General features: G+C 36.0%; 1 protein-coding gene across 2 annotated transcripts in view; it reads right to left on the reverse strand.

Moving 5' to 3' along the window:
* Window positions 1–13,335, reverse strand: part of CDH9 (cadherin 9) — a 104,301-nt gene extending 90,966 nt beyond the window's left edge. Inside the window, exons 1-2 of one of the 2 annotated variants that reach the window (XM_076330389.1) lie at window positions 13,066–13,335; window positions 985–1,017 (exon numbers count right to left, since the gene is read on the reverse strand). The gene's annotated coding sequence lies outside the window, so the exon portion shown is untranslated. The remainder of the gene's footprint in view (window positions 1–984; window positions 1,018–13,065) is intronic. The other variant, XM_076330388.1, reaches the window with a different exon arrangement.
* Between the last annotated feature and the right edge of the window lie 431 nt (window positions 13,336–13,766).

The following is a 13,766-nucleotide window of genomic DNA, read 5'->3' on the forward strand; positions in this document are numbered from 1 at the left end:
TAAGTGTGGTAAGGCATTCTTTATTTCCATTCTTCTGTCCTCCATCACTTACACAGGACATTATTTCAATACACAATTAATCTTTGTAGTGGTGGTGGTTTTTTTCTCTTTCTTACATGCACTGTATTTACTCAGCTCAGGTGTGCATAATTGTTCATATTTTTTACTGTTCTAGTCTTTGCAGTAAATTTTAGAATTTTCTTCCAAGTCATGTAAGTCAGTAAAAAGATTCTGCTAACTTCAGTGGCTTACAGTTAGGTTTCTGTTGCATTTCTGTAGTTTTTCTGCTTTTTGTCTGGCATTAGTCACTTAGTGTCTCTGCCTTCTAATGAAATTTTCTTTAATGATACATACATTTTAATGCCTTCTAAAACAATGGCTTCTTCAACATGTTACTAATGTATACATTTGGCTTTGATTTTTTAATCCAAAGATTTCTTAGCCCTGTGTATGATTTTAAAATCTGTACTACGCGTTTATCTGTTGTTCTAATTATGCAGTACTCAAGTATAACTGTTGATTTTATCTAATAAAAGAATTTATTACTTTTATGAGCAATATGTTCACAGTATTCTATTTATCCCATTTTAAGCTATACTGAAATTACATTTCAATCTTATTTTGATAGCTGAACAAACTATGATTTCCCTTTGTCTCCCAGCCTGTGCAGAAAGAAGCCTCTTTACACTATCTGGATTTTCCTCTAACTTTATCCTCTGATGTATCAGAAATCAGTATTTGTTGACATTTTGCAATACTGTTTCCTCCAACATTTACCTTGCAAAGAACATGGAGTTATTCTACTTATTTGTTTGAATACCAATGACTTAGTTACAGAAGATAATGCATTTTTAAAAAATAATTATCCAAATATTTTTTTTTTCACATCCTGTATGTAAATTGGCTTTGTCGTAATATTATCTATCTGCTCACATTATATTCACATGCACATTATACAAATTAATGTGGATTCTGCACACATACCAACCCCTGTGCAGGAGGAAGAGAGTGAAGACGCTGGAAAGAAAAAAAAATTCTTAGTATTTAATATTAGTCTTTATTACACAATAGTTGACTATTTCCTCCCTAGTTTGGTTGCTATTGCCCAGCCTGCGGGCTCTGCTGTGGGTCAGGCACTTCAGATGTTCCTGAACAAGCTGGTGCTCAGCTGCCTAACAAATTCTGCCCTTTCTGTCCCTTTGCAGGTCTCAGGTCCTCTGCTCTGCTTATTAATGACCATGACAGTATTTCCTCCCTTTATAAAGATTGAATCTAAATGTTACCGGTGTCCATGGGAATATTCAGCTAGACAATGTTGAGCTTTCCATCAGGACTACATGCATTTCTGTTGTTTACCTGGAGCTTATACTTAACTGCTTTCATAGAACACTTTGAAATACTTTGTTGTAATTACTGACTGGTAATTGGTAATTTCTGAGGAGCACCACATGAATACCAATTTACTTGATCTCTAATACAACACTGATCTTCTTTCAGTTTAGTTATAGTGAGATAGAATCATATCATTACAAAGATATTACATATGATGCACTGTTATTTGTATAATTTTCTCAGGTTCTAGTATTTCTTCTTCAAGTTTTAATTTCAGTATTTTATTCTGTGTTCAATGAGAAAACCTGTTATTCAAGTCAGCGTATTTTTTTTTTTTACTGAACAGTAAGCTATGACTCCGTTTATACTCTCCTGTTGTACCAGTAATTTAACAGGACTTCAAATTCAGTAGTAAAATTATTTGTTTATTTTTATCTCAGCTGAAGTCGAAGACAAAACTTGAACTTAAGCAATGCAGACTTACATCCATGAAAGTTTCTGAACTTGTTAATAGTGTATTAAAACTAGAATGGTTAAAAATTCTCATTTTTAAAACTGCACTGTCTGTGTCTTCCTGTCTATTCTCCTGTCCTTCAGTTTTATTAGTGATATCAAAATCACGATAAAGTATTAATAAAAAACTCTCCACTCTCAAGTCCTTTCACAGCCTCTCCCTTTGTGTGCCTCCAGTATTTGCAGTATATGAACACAAGGTTACTTAGGCGACATATCTTTTTTTATAAACCTCAAATCTGTTGAAAATGCAGTAGACAAATTCTGTTCTAAGTTGGTTCTTTTTTGGCTACTATGGTTTACAGATACTATAAATATTTTCCATCAGGAAAGTGGGTTTCTGTACAACAAATTTTAACCTGCTTATAATTGGCATATATATTTTTGTATGGGTCTCTGAGAAACAGGGTCCTTAAAAGTCTGCAGACTCACAGGGTGAAAAACACTCACTTAAAACAGTGTATCCCTAGTGAGCTAGGTAGTGTTGTGTTGTTCTATGAGAACTGGGTTCAGTGTCTTTAATTTACAAATGATAAATTGACTTTCACTTAAGTAATAGACAATATTTTCCATGTTGGGGGAATGCAGAAATATTATTAATATTTCTATTAGTTAATTATTACAATTTTTGCCAGGCAGTCACTATCAGTGGACATAAATATGATAGAAGAGCATAAAACTCGCAGGTGACCTGATCAGGGACTGCCCTATTAAGATGACAAACTATGGATGTCCAGTGATGTGGGTGCACATACTTAGGCCAGGTTGGATCCTATGCCTTAGCCCAGTCCCCGGCCTTTCCTGGAGGTCTCTTAATAATGAAGTACAGACATTAGTGATTGTTAAGACCTTCTGAATCTTTCATTGTTTAAATATCAATAAAGTGTTAAGACAAACATGATGGTGACATTAATTCTTTTGGACAGAGGTCAGTGAGAGTTGGAGTGAGGGGAAGGATCTTTTCTTCCACTTGCTAAACCAGTTTAATCTCCAGAGCAAAAGAAAAGGACTTTTTCAATGACACATCACCCCATGGTGGAGGGTGCCACCCTTTTTTTCCTTGCTTCCCTCAGAATGAGGACCACTCAGAAACCTCTGTCCCCTCCACTGTCCTCTCTTCAAACCGGCAAGTCTCTCTGACCCCACAAAACTCAATAGTCCTCCAGCTCAAACCACAGCAAGGACAAAGCAAGGCCAGTTGTTCCAGAAGGTAGTGAGGCCAGGCCCTAGGGATGGGTACAGAATATGAGAAGAGATAAATGTTGGAAATGTTATGATACTGCTGTCATTCTGGCAGATAATAATTTTGGTAAGATTCTACTGAGATCTTGAGGTATTCCTGCTCACTAGCAGATGCACTCTATGAAATTGTAATGCACCTGACTCTAAAAAGTTGGAGTTGACTTACTAGTGAATTACACTTATTTATGCCCATAAATACATATATATATAAATAAAGCATACGTATCTTCTTGCATTTAAATATTGAGCTTTTTTACACTGATTATGTTTAAATTTCTTTCACATATAATTTCAAAGAACTGTGGACAATAAACCAAATGAACACTGACAAATACTTCTTATTAAATTCTCAGTGAGATAAACTGCAAGTTTTAATATATATTCCTAACATTAATGAATATGGCTGGCAAAGTATTAAGATATATCAATTCTCAGACACAACAGTTTAACATACCATATGGTAGCATTCCATTTCTTGAGGGAAAAAAAAAAAAATTACAATACATGCTGCCTCCAAAGATGAACACAATTATATTTCAGGGCAAATAACAGTTCTTCATCTTTTGAATGGGATGGGTGCTGTTGTTTGTCACCCGCACCTGAGAAAACAATTGCTTGTAAATGGAGGTGGTAGTTTTGTCCTATGACTACCTTTCTATTTAAATCTTAACATCTACAGTTTTCTTTTTTATAAATAGGATAAGAAATTTTGGATGCTCTATGGCAATCCTGAAAACCTCATATTTCATTCAGTGTGCCTTAGAATTAACCACTACAGACTACCTGGAAAGGAGAGAGAACATATCTATATCTTCCTTGCTCTTCCTGTCCTTCAGATACCTGATAGTGGCCACTGGGATGTAAATTTCTGTTTAAAAGGAGCATGCTCACATCACTTGACCTGTCAATTATCAGGATAAAGCTAAACTTCAGGAGCAATTAAGTTAAGTAGGAATAAGAAGTCAACTTTGTATTTGCATTGTAAAGGGGCATTTAAATGAAAGTTATCAGAGGTATTGCTTTGTCTGCCTTGGGGATGATCATTTAGATGACCATACAGTAAGGCTGAAGATATGCCAAAACCTGCATTGTAGCAACAAGATTCCAGGTTTCCTGAATCTTCGCCCCTTGAGATGAGAAACAGTAAGACAAGCTGGAAACCCCATTTTGAAATGGGGTCTGTACTGGGACCAGTACTATTTAATGTCTTCATTAACGACATAGACATGGGATTGAGTGCACCCTCAGCAAGTTTACAGATGACACCAAGCTGAGTAGTGCAGCTGATTTGCTTGAGAGAAGGGATGCCATCCAGAGGGAACTTGACAGGCTTGAGGACCCATGTGAATCTCATGAAGTTCAACAAGGCTAAGTGCAAGGTCCTGCACCTGGGTTGGGGCAATTCCTAGTATCAATACGTACTGGGGGAAGAAGGGATTGAGAGTAGCCCTGTGGAGAAGGATTTGGGGGTACTGGTGGATGAAAAATTATACATGAACCAATGACTTTAAACTGAAAGAGGGCAGGTTTAGATTGGACAGAAGGAAGAAATATTTTATAGTGAAGGTGGTGAGACACTGGAACAGATTGCCCAGAGAGGTTGTGGATGCTCCATCACTGCAAGTATTCAAGGTGAGGTTGGACAGGGCTTTGAGCAACCTGATCTACTGAAAGATGTCCCTACCCATGGTAAGGGCATTGAATTCTAAATGCCCTTTCAGACCCAAACCATTCTATGATTATGGATTGATGGTTAAGCAGAGCAGCTGTTTTGCTGTGCTTTCCTCTGATATTTAGTGGTCTGGCTCTGCTGTTAAAGAATAGAAACTTGAAATGGCCTGCAGAGTTCTCCTCAACTCAGAGAACATAAGCATCCTACCTTACCTGATATTGGCTAGAACATATACCACTGGAGACCTTACAATGCAAGTACCTGCACGGCTTTCATGACACTGATGCTCTGCACATAAAAAAAATAACATACTTATATCTATATTGATATCATTATAGAGATCCCTAGATCTCTTTATCTCTATCATCTCTATCTCTAAAATAATATCAATATTGATACAGTTATAGACACATGTATGCACATATGACTGTGTGTTTTCACCACAAGCAATGAAATTTCAGGATTTTTTTTTTTATTGCCTACTAAACTCAGAGGCTGACTAGCATGAAATTCAATTAGTGCTAATCAACTTGAGGTGAAGGAAGCAGAAAGTTAATGCGACTCATTTACTTTCTATTCTACAGCAATGTCCCCCTATTTATGTTCCTTAAAAGTATGGTTTTTTTCAGATTTCAGCTTTCAGTCTGTACAAATTAATGATTCTGATGCTATTTGCACAGAAAGGGTATAGACAAACTACAACATTAATTTTGGTCCTGTTTGTATTGTAGCTGCCCACAGTACTGCATTTAAAAAGAGCTCAAATCAAGTAATCCAGAATCTTATGCTGATTCACACAAATCTTTATGCTGATTCAGCTTTGTGAATCGACTTTTGAAGATTTGGAGAGGAATCCAGCCTCCCTTCCTTCCTTTCCTTCTGTCTCCAGAGAACTAGTGATTCTTTCTACCGTATTGACAGGGTTTCTTCTAGTGGCTCTAGGCATGTCCTTTAACAATTACATCAGGTTACTCAATGTGTGTTTCTGCCCTGGCTTTGTATTGTTTGGGGCCGCCATGTGTAGGTCTTAGGAAAGGTCCCAGTGACATGCATGGGACACAGCTACTGTTTCAAACTACCTGCACTTTCAGAAAAATATAACTTAAATAGTTACCCTGAGTTTATACAATTTTCTGCCAGTTAAAAAGTAGTGAAATTCTTTTTGAATAGAAGTTGAGATCCCCTTTATGTCATGGGACCAGGAACTCTAATCCTGGTTAATCCTTAAGGCCCATTTTAGTTCTGTTCAGCACCCAAGCTGTGAATATATGCTACTCCTAGTGTGTTATACACACAGATCTGTACACAAACTACACAAGAACTATCTGGTCTCATCTGCAATTGTTAGGAAATTTTCAGATGTATGTTTTCTTTGAAATCATCATTTATATATTATGTGCTATTACTGAGTATATCACTTGAGTAATCAAAGATAACTATGGTCCTGTGTCTGAGAATAGCAGTGCAGGTCACTATTTAATCAAACAAACGCCTAGCAAACCTAATCCTTAAAGTAGTTTAAAAAATATATCTATCCTACCTGTAGGGTTTTAGTTTTGGGAAAGTATTATGAACTAGAATCTAAACACGTTGGGGACAGAAAAAAACATAGAGGACCTTTGTATATTTGAGAAGTTTATTCTTTGTGGATCTATATTGTAGGGGGCTGTTAGAGAAATGTGCTCCAAAACGTAAATGTGAATTGGATGAGAGTAAAGTCAAATGGCAAATAAATAATTAAAGTGAGTACCACTGGCAGGAGTGCTAAATCTTTCCTTCTAGCAGTGCTAACAGTTATGTTTCTGAATGTGCAACACTAGGTACGTTCCTAAACCATTGCCTATTAGATTCAACCTTTTCAGATCTATGCCAAACAGTATGAATGAGCATCTTTTATTTTACTTTTTGTTTCTTTTTTTGCTAAAAACATCAATCTATGGTGCAGTCTAATCAATTCCTAATTTACTCCCCTTTTTAACTTCCCTAGTGCTGTTTTCCCCTTTCCTGAATGAAAGCTTCAGGGAAACGTTCTCAAACAGTAGGTTTTTTGGCCGCTTGTAGCTGAGAGCAGCTGTACCAACTTTTTGGAGAGTGTCTTCTCTTTAATTGCCTTAAAAAGTAGTTAGAAGTACATTGAATACATGACATACTTTTCTGTTTTGAAAGTCCTGTTGTTTGCTACAGGGGTGGTTTGTCACCATGAGTAGTGAGTATTTTTCAGTAGGACTATGACTGGAAGAGCAGGCAGCACCAGAAGCTTGAATTTTATTAAAATGTGACAAATGCTATTAAAACATTACAAACCCCTTACTTGAAGTAATATGTGAGTTCTCAGCCTTGATACTACTACTACTACTGCTACTACTACTACTACTACTAAGCAAAGAACATTATCTTCAGTGTCATAGATAAAGAAGTTCTATCTCCATGAAAGAAAATGAAGAGACTAATTTTCTTTAGAACACAAGGGGGTTTACTTAGTATCTTACCCCTAGAAAAAATATAAATGCAATCCAAAAATGTGTCTCCGTTAGGAAAGAAAGCATGTATCACACAAATTTAAAAACAATAAAAGCAAGATCTGGCTCAATTGCTGGTAATCCATGGGATGCAGGTAACAGCAAGGAATGAAGAATCTACGCTAATTTTTAAATATATTTCCATTTTTCAGCAAGTCTGAATTCTCATTAGAAGTGAAATTTCCTTTTACCTTTGGGAAGCAAATGTAAGGATTATTGCAAATCTTGCAGGAAATGAGAAAATATTTTCTGTAACATAATATTTGTATTTTTACTCCGAGGAAAATATATATTTTTATCAGATAGAATCATAAAAACACAGATTCAGCACTCATTTTTACTCTGGGTAAAGGGAACGCACAAAAGCAATTTCACTGGCTTCAGTGGGACTAGTCTTATTGCAAAATGTTTGTTATTCTGAACAGGGGTTCCAGAATGTGGTACGAGCACAAACACCTCTTCTGACAAATAATTAAACTGCGAGAATCTCCTTTTGAAATAACTATGTTTTCCTGATTTTTTTTTTCTGCTATTACACTGGCAGAATTATTTCTATGAGATTTCCCACAACCAGTACCTATGCCTTAAAAATCAGAAGAAATAACTTGTTTACAGTAGTTTTCCACTACAAAACTTAATATTTGAATCCATTATTATGAAGTATTATGTTAAAGAATAATGCAAATCACATGAAAGTATTATGATAAACAACAAAAGCAAACAAATTCAGCCAGAAAATAGCACTGCAAACTTAAGCAAACCCATTTTAATCTATTCCTTTTTAAAATATTTTATCATTCTTCTTACAATTTGCCTGAATTATGCTTGGATTTATGTCTGTATATAGATATATATATGTATGAATGTATGTATATATATGAAGAATTCTGTTCATGAACTGGGTCTATTTTGATTTGTTAAATTCAGGTAAGAGTAGTTTACTGATACCTTCTAATCATATATAACCTATAACTGCTGGATTTTAAAATGTTAATTTTCATTTGTACTATGCCTACTTTTTCTTTCAAACAGAAGTAATGAGATTAACTTCACCCTTATCCCCAACTCACACCTTTTTCCCTTTACCTCTTTGTCATCTCCTCAGGAGAAAATATTGAATGATGGAATACAGAGGAAATAAAGAACAATTATTTTGGTAAGGTCTTCAGTTGAGGATGTTAGATCATTATACTTTTTAAATTTCCTTTATTGAACACTCTTATACAACCTGATGTTTTATTGAATTCTTTTTTAAGAGTTGCCAAAATATAAATGTCAAATTCTGCACCACTGATTATCAATGTAATTGATCATCATTTTCTGAAAGTAATCACTAAAGCTAATAATGTCTATATATATTGCTAGATAGGCTTGTATACATTATTAATTACCTTCAATTGAACTATTAAAAATATGGAAATTGAGATAATTTCCGTATGAGAGTTGTTGTGTATTTTGCCTAAAATGATGGAAAGGCCTGCTGGTTCCATCTCCAAACATAAAAGCATTATCTACAGTTTTCTCTATTTCACAAAACCTTTTCTTGGGTATCATTTATAATAAGCATGTTTTGAATTTGGACAAGTAATTTAGGAGCTCTTTCTCAACATACTTATATACAATGGGAAAATACTGTCAGTATTTTTGTGAAAATTGGAGTCTCTAAGCAATGACATGCATGGCCAAACACTGTAATATTCTTCCAGGCAGAATTTCTATGAAGCTGGTGGTTATTTCCCTTGACTAGGGTTGGTAAGGATGAAGTAACCTGAACACCATTTAGCGCCTAGAAAATTTGTACTTGCATAAACCTCTCTGACATTTGCATTTTCATATCAAGAGATTCTAATATGAAATTTATGTTTGTATGAGACAGGGAAAACTGAATCTAATGTGATGTTGTCTTGATGTTGCTATTACTCTTACTACTAAAAGGTGTGAAATTTAAATATAGGAATATGCATTTAACTGGCAAAGAAATACACTGGCCATCACGTGAGTCATTCCATTTTGCAGCTACAGAAATATATTTCCAGAGAAATATTCATGGCTGTTTATGGTGTTATTTAAGTATTCAAGGCACATTTATTTTTATGAACATTAGTGCATTCATACGGAGAAATTGGAGGACTGGGAAAGCAGAGGCCCCGTTCCACCCCTAGCTCTGACATTGAGCTACTCCGTAACTGAGACCAAGTCAATTCAACTCTCTGTGCAATAATCTCTGTGTATGGGATGAAGATAATGCCACCCATCTCCTTTTGTAATCTTTCTGAGATTGCGAAATGAAGATTATAAATAACATACTTCACTTCCTATCTTTTCTATAATTACATTACATACTAAGCATTAAAAAATTATTTCTTTCTAAAACATAATCATTTTAGAGCTTTCTTGTAAGCAGCAGTATATATCCGGTATTTTTACTTTTTCTCTGAAGTTAGTAACAGCATTTTCCTAGAAGTAACCAAAGCCCAGTTTTGCTAGGATTTTGCACTCCAAACACATAGTATGATCTGATCAAGATATGTCTCTCCTGTTCAGTCATGCTCAGCAAGTAGGCCTCAATGCCACTTTTTTTTTTTATCGTGATCAGTCACTGAAAGTCAGGACGGTAACTTGCCTTTTGCCATTCGGCAATTTCTTATTTGTTTAAAAGGCAAAAGAAGAAAGTTATTAAAATGACGCTTGACTGCTTTTACAAAGATTCTTCTTGTACATAGCTGATAATCATTTCCCTTTGCTTTATTTTCCTTCTCCTCCCACCCCCTTTCAGCAAAATTTTGGATTTATTCCTACAAATGACTTTTCATAAACTCTCTCACTCACATGCAGAATGCAGTTAGCTTTCACTCAGACATCCTTATTCATGTTCAAATATTTGTGCTTCTGCAGATAGCATTTGCATGTAACACCTGCTGCAAGCCTTAGAAATTCAGAAGGCATTCTGATATGAGTGGGAGAGGCATTTTTGTCTAGGCTTTTGCTCCAGTTCCTTTCTGCAGTTAAATAGCACTGACTGCATGAAAGAAACATATAAAATTATATATCTATATTGTCTTATATCCAGGTCTATATAGCCCACTTTTCTTATAAGTCCAAGATTTGTGCAGGAATGGGAAGAATTTTTAAACAGTGGTCATTATTGAGTTTTGATTTTCAGTAAGGTCTTGCTGTATCCCCAGAACAGTTTGTAAAATTGGGAAAAGAAGGGGGAGGAGGAAGAAAAGGAGAACAGTTCTGCGTTTCTGTTTATCTCTGAAAATAGGTGCAAGATCCTGTGTGTGTGTGTTACCCTATAATAAATGAAAATTCTGCAGTAATAAGTGTTCCTTCATGTTTCCTGTTATCATCAGGCTTTGGACAGCCAACAGGAGACATCAGTCTACCTTGTTTTATCTCCTGAACAAACTCCTTCTCAGAGGAAATTGTCAGTCCTGTTACTTTCTAGCTCTACTTCTCAACGCTTCTGCCAGTAGATTCCCTGAAACCCGTGTTGTGCAGTTTCAGAAACCATGTCTTGATGCCAGGGCATAAGCGAATGTCAGAATTAAGTTGTACAGTTCTTTCTGCAGCATTGTGGGTGATAACATTTAAACTAGTGGATTTAGGTTATTGCATTTTGTTTGGCAGATAAGTCGGGGAATGAAATCATCCTCATTGGCTGAGCCAATGATGAGAGGGTGTCTCTGCCAACGCCATGCAACTGCCACTGACATCAGCATCCTTGTGGAGCGGCAGCCAGGTGAGGGGAGAGCGCAGATCCCTGCGAACGGGCTGCTGTCCGGAGGGGAGGACAGCCTTTTCAGAATGGTCACTTCTGCAGACAAGTGTGAAAATGCTGAAAGCCTGAAGCACTTTTACCATGGAGCTGTACAAAGCATATTGCAGGGCTGGTTTTCTCCACATTTTCTCTCCAAACTGCATCTCCAAACTGCTTTTTGTGTCTAGGTGAGATGAACTGGTTACTTATGCAACACAATTTTTCACAATAACGGCTGCAAGACAGCCTCTGAAGTGAAATACTCTACTTTGTTCATACAAATAAACATATGAAAAACTTTGTTGAAATCACCCCATCAAGTTTAAAAGGACTTGACAACTATTTTAGGTACAAGTTTAGTATGTAGTACTGATACACTTACATTTCCTCATTTAAAATTAATCTTTTTTTATCCAACTTAAAAAACAAAACAAGAATTATTTCTTTGATAGGCATTTGATTGTATAATGTGACCTTGTAAAAGTTTTATATTTTTGCTAATAGAAAATCACATTAGCTGTAAACATATTTAATTCTATCTTGAATTTATATTATTACATAGTGAAGGACAAATGACCTGTCAAATTGACATATAGATAACAGTGCACCTTTTTTAAAACTAATATAGTTCTTTTATAGAGTTCTTAATAATCGTAGAAAAAATATAACACAAGACTTCTAAATATTTAATTAGTCTATTCTCACTTTTTGGAATAGAAATCAACATTTTAGATGTGGAAAATGACTTGGAAACAATGATTTTTAAAGATCTGTCATTAGCAATTCCTATCATTACCACCAATATTATTTATTAAACAGAGCTTTTGATCTCATTAGTGAAACTATTGCAAATATTACACTTGTCTTTTTATCCATATTTGTCCTTACCATGAGAAACTAGTGTAGTACTCAGCAATGAAGCATAATCTTGTTATGATTTAAGTAAAATATGAGTTTTGTCACTGATTTTAATCACAGCAAGACTGATAAGTTGGTTGTAAATTTGTCTACTGAAAATGGAAATTATCCTAAGAAAATACCATTCTATTTGCTGACCTACTACTTAAATCTGTGAGAAGGCGAGTGGCTACTGTATGCACATTGCAATACAACTGCAAGGAATATCCATTTCTTTATAGTTCATACGCATCATTGTTTGAAGCTCATACAGTGAAATTGAATGGATGTGACTGCACGTTTCTTGCATGTGAAAAGAAAAAGCAAAATGTCATTCATTGGAGAATTGGTTTCTGCTGGTTACTTCGAAATCAAGTGGTCAGTTCAGGCTTTTATGCTTTCTGCCTTGCTTTCTGTGCTAGTCTCTGATTATACATATTAGGCTGATAAGGTTGTTTGGTAGCACTTCTGGAAAACAGCCTTACACTCTAAGCCTGTTGACTTTGACTTACTGCTATGAATATCCAAAGGGACATCTCCCTCAGCTCGCAATCTTTCTGAACCCTGAGCTGCCACTTCCCCTTGTAACACGTATTAAAAAAATACTAATTTTGCTACTCCCACTAAAGAAAAACAAAACAAAGCATCAGTACTGTATTCTTAGTAGTAGTAAAGACCTCCTCCTTTTTCATCCTTCATAATCGGGTTTGTTTTGATCAGATGTTTTCGACAAAAACAAACATGAAAGAAAGAAAAGGAAGCTTCTATCTGGACAGGTGAAAAAGCACCCTGCACGAAAGTTAGGCTATATTGTTACTGCTATATTGCAGTAAAAACTGAATAGTGTCTAATAGTATTGCAAAATAGCATACACATTGCTAGATTTCTAATATGAACAAGCAGTTGTCATATATACAGCAATAGAAGTTTAAATTTCAGCAATTTAGTACAATTAATTTCTTTCTGAACTGTATAAAAGAAATCTCCCCAAAGTCCTCTGCTGACCCTGCCCCCTCCAAAAAAAAAAGTGTCTGTAAGTCATCTTTAACCTTTTAGACACTTTTTAAGAAAGCACCTGCTCTTTTGCTGTCAGCAATTTCAGTGTTGAAGAAAGTTAATCTACTCACCGTGTCTGCCAGTGTGAGCCTAGCTCTGTCCTTCCAGTGCTGTTTCTCTACCTGCTTCCTCCCCTCTGCCTGTTACTGTATCTCCAGCGCAGTATGTACTTGCATCTAACTAGGGCTCCCTCTCTCCCAGCATCACTTTTAAGTCAGGCAGGCAGGGAGCTGAAGCCAAAGGGACTCTCTATCTGATTGGTTTCCATTCAGTGCCCCTGATTAATAAGAAACGTCCCTCACTGAGAGAGATGTTGCTGCTGATAGAGCCGCAGTGCTCAACATGAGAAGGTTTGGAGCTGGGGGGGGACAGGACGCCGGCTTTGCCAGCCATACAGTGATTTGCAAGTGAATGCAGTGGGAGGGTTCAGAGAGGAGGGCTTTGTTAAGGACCCTTTTATTAACTGAAGCTTAAATAAAGAGACTCATGCCACCAGCTCAGTTTGATCTGTTTTTGGTTTTAATAATAAGGGTAAAGGCATGCCCATAACCTGTGAATTATGCGGAGAAAAAATTTACTCTAATTGTCTACAGTAGCAATACAGTGCACATACTCATTGAAGAATGCAAAATTATCCTGTAACACTACAGTGACAAATGATTTTAAGTTGAAAGAAGGCAAGGTGTGGGAGATTTCCCCCTGTACTCAATAGGTTTACAGCACCAGTGTTACTTACAATAAGTAAGTAACAATAGCTGTTACTTACAGCTAT

Source organism: Aptenodytes patagonicus, chromosome 2, assembly GCF_965638725.1.
Source record: "Aptenodytes patagonicus chromosome 2, bAptPat1.pri.cur, whole genome shotgun sequence".
Lineage (NCBI taxonomy): Eukaryota > Metazoa > Chordata > Aves > Sphenisciformes > Spheniscidae > Aptenodytes > Aptenodytes patagonicus.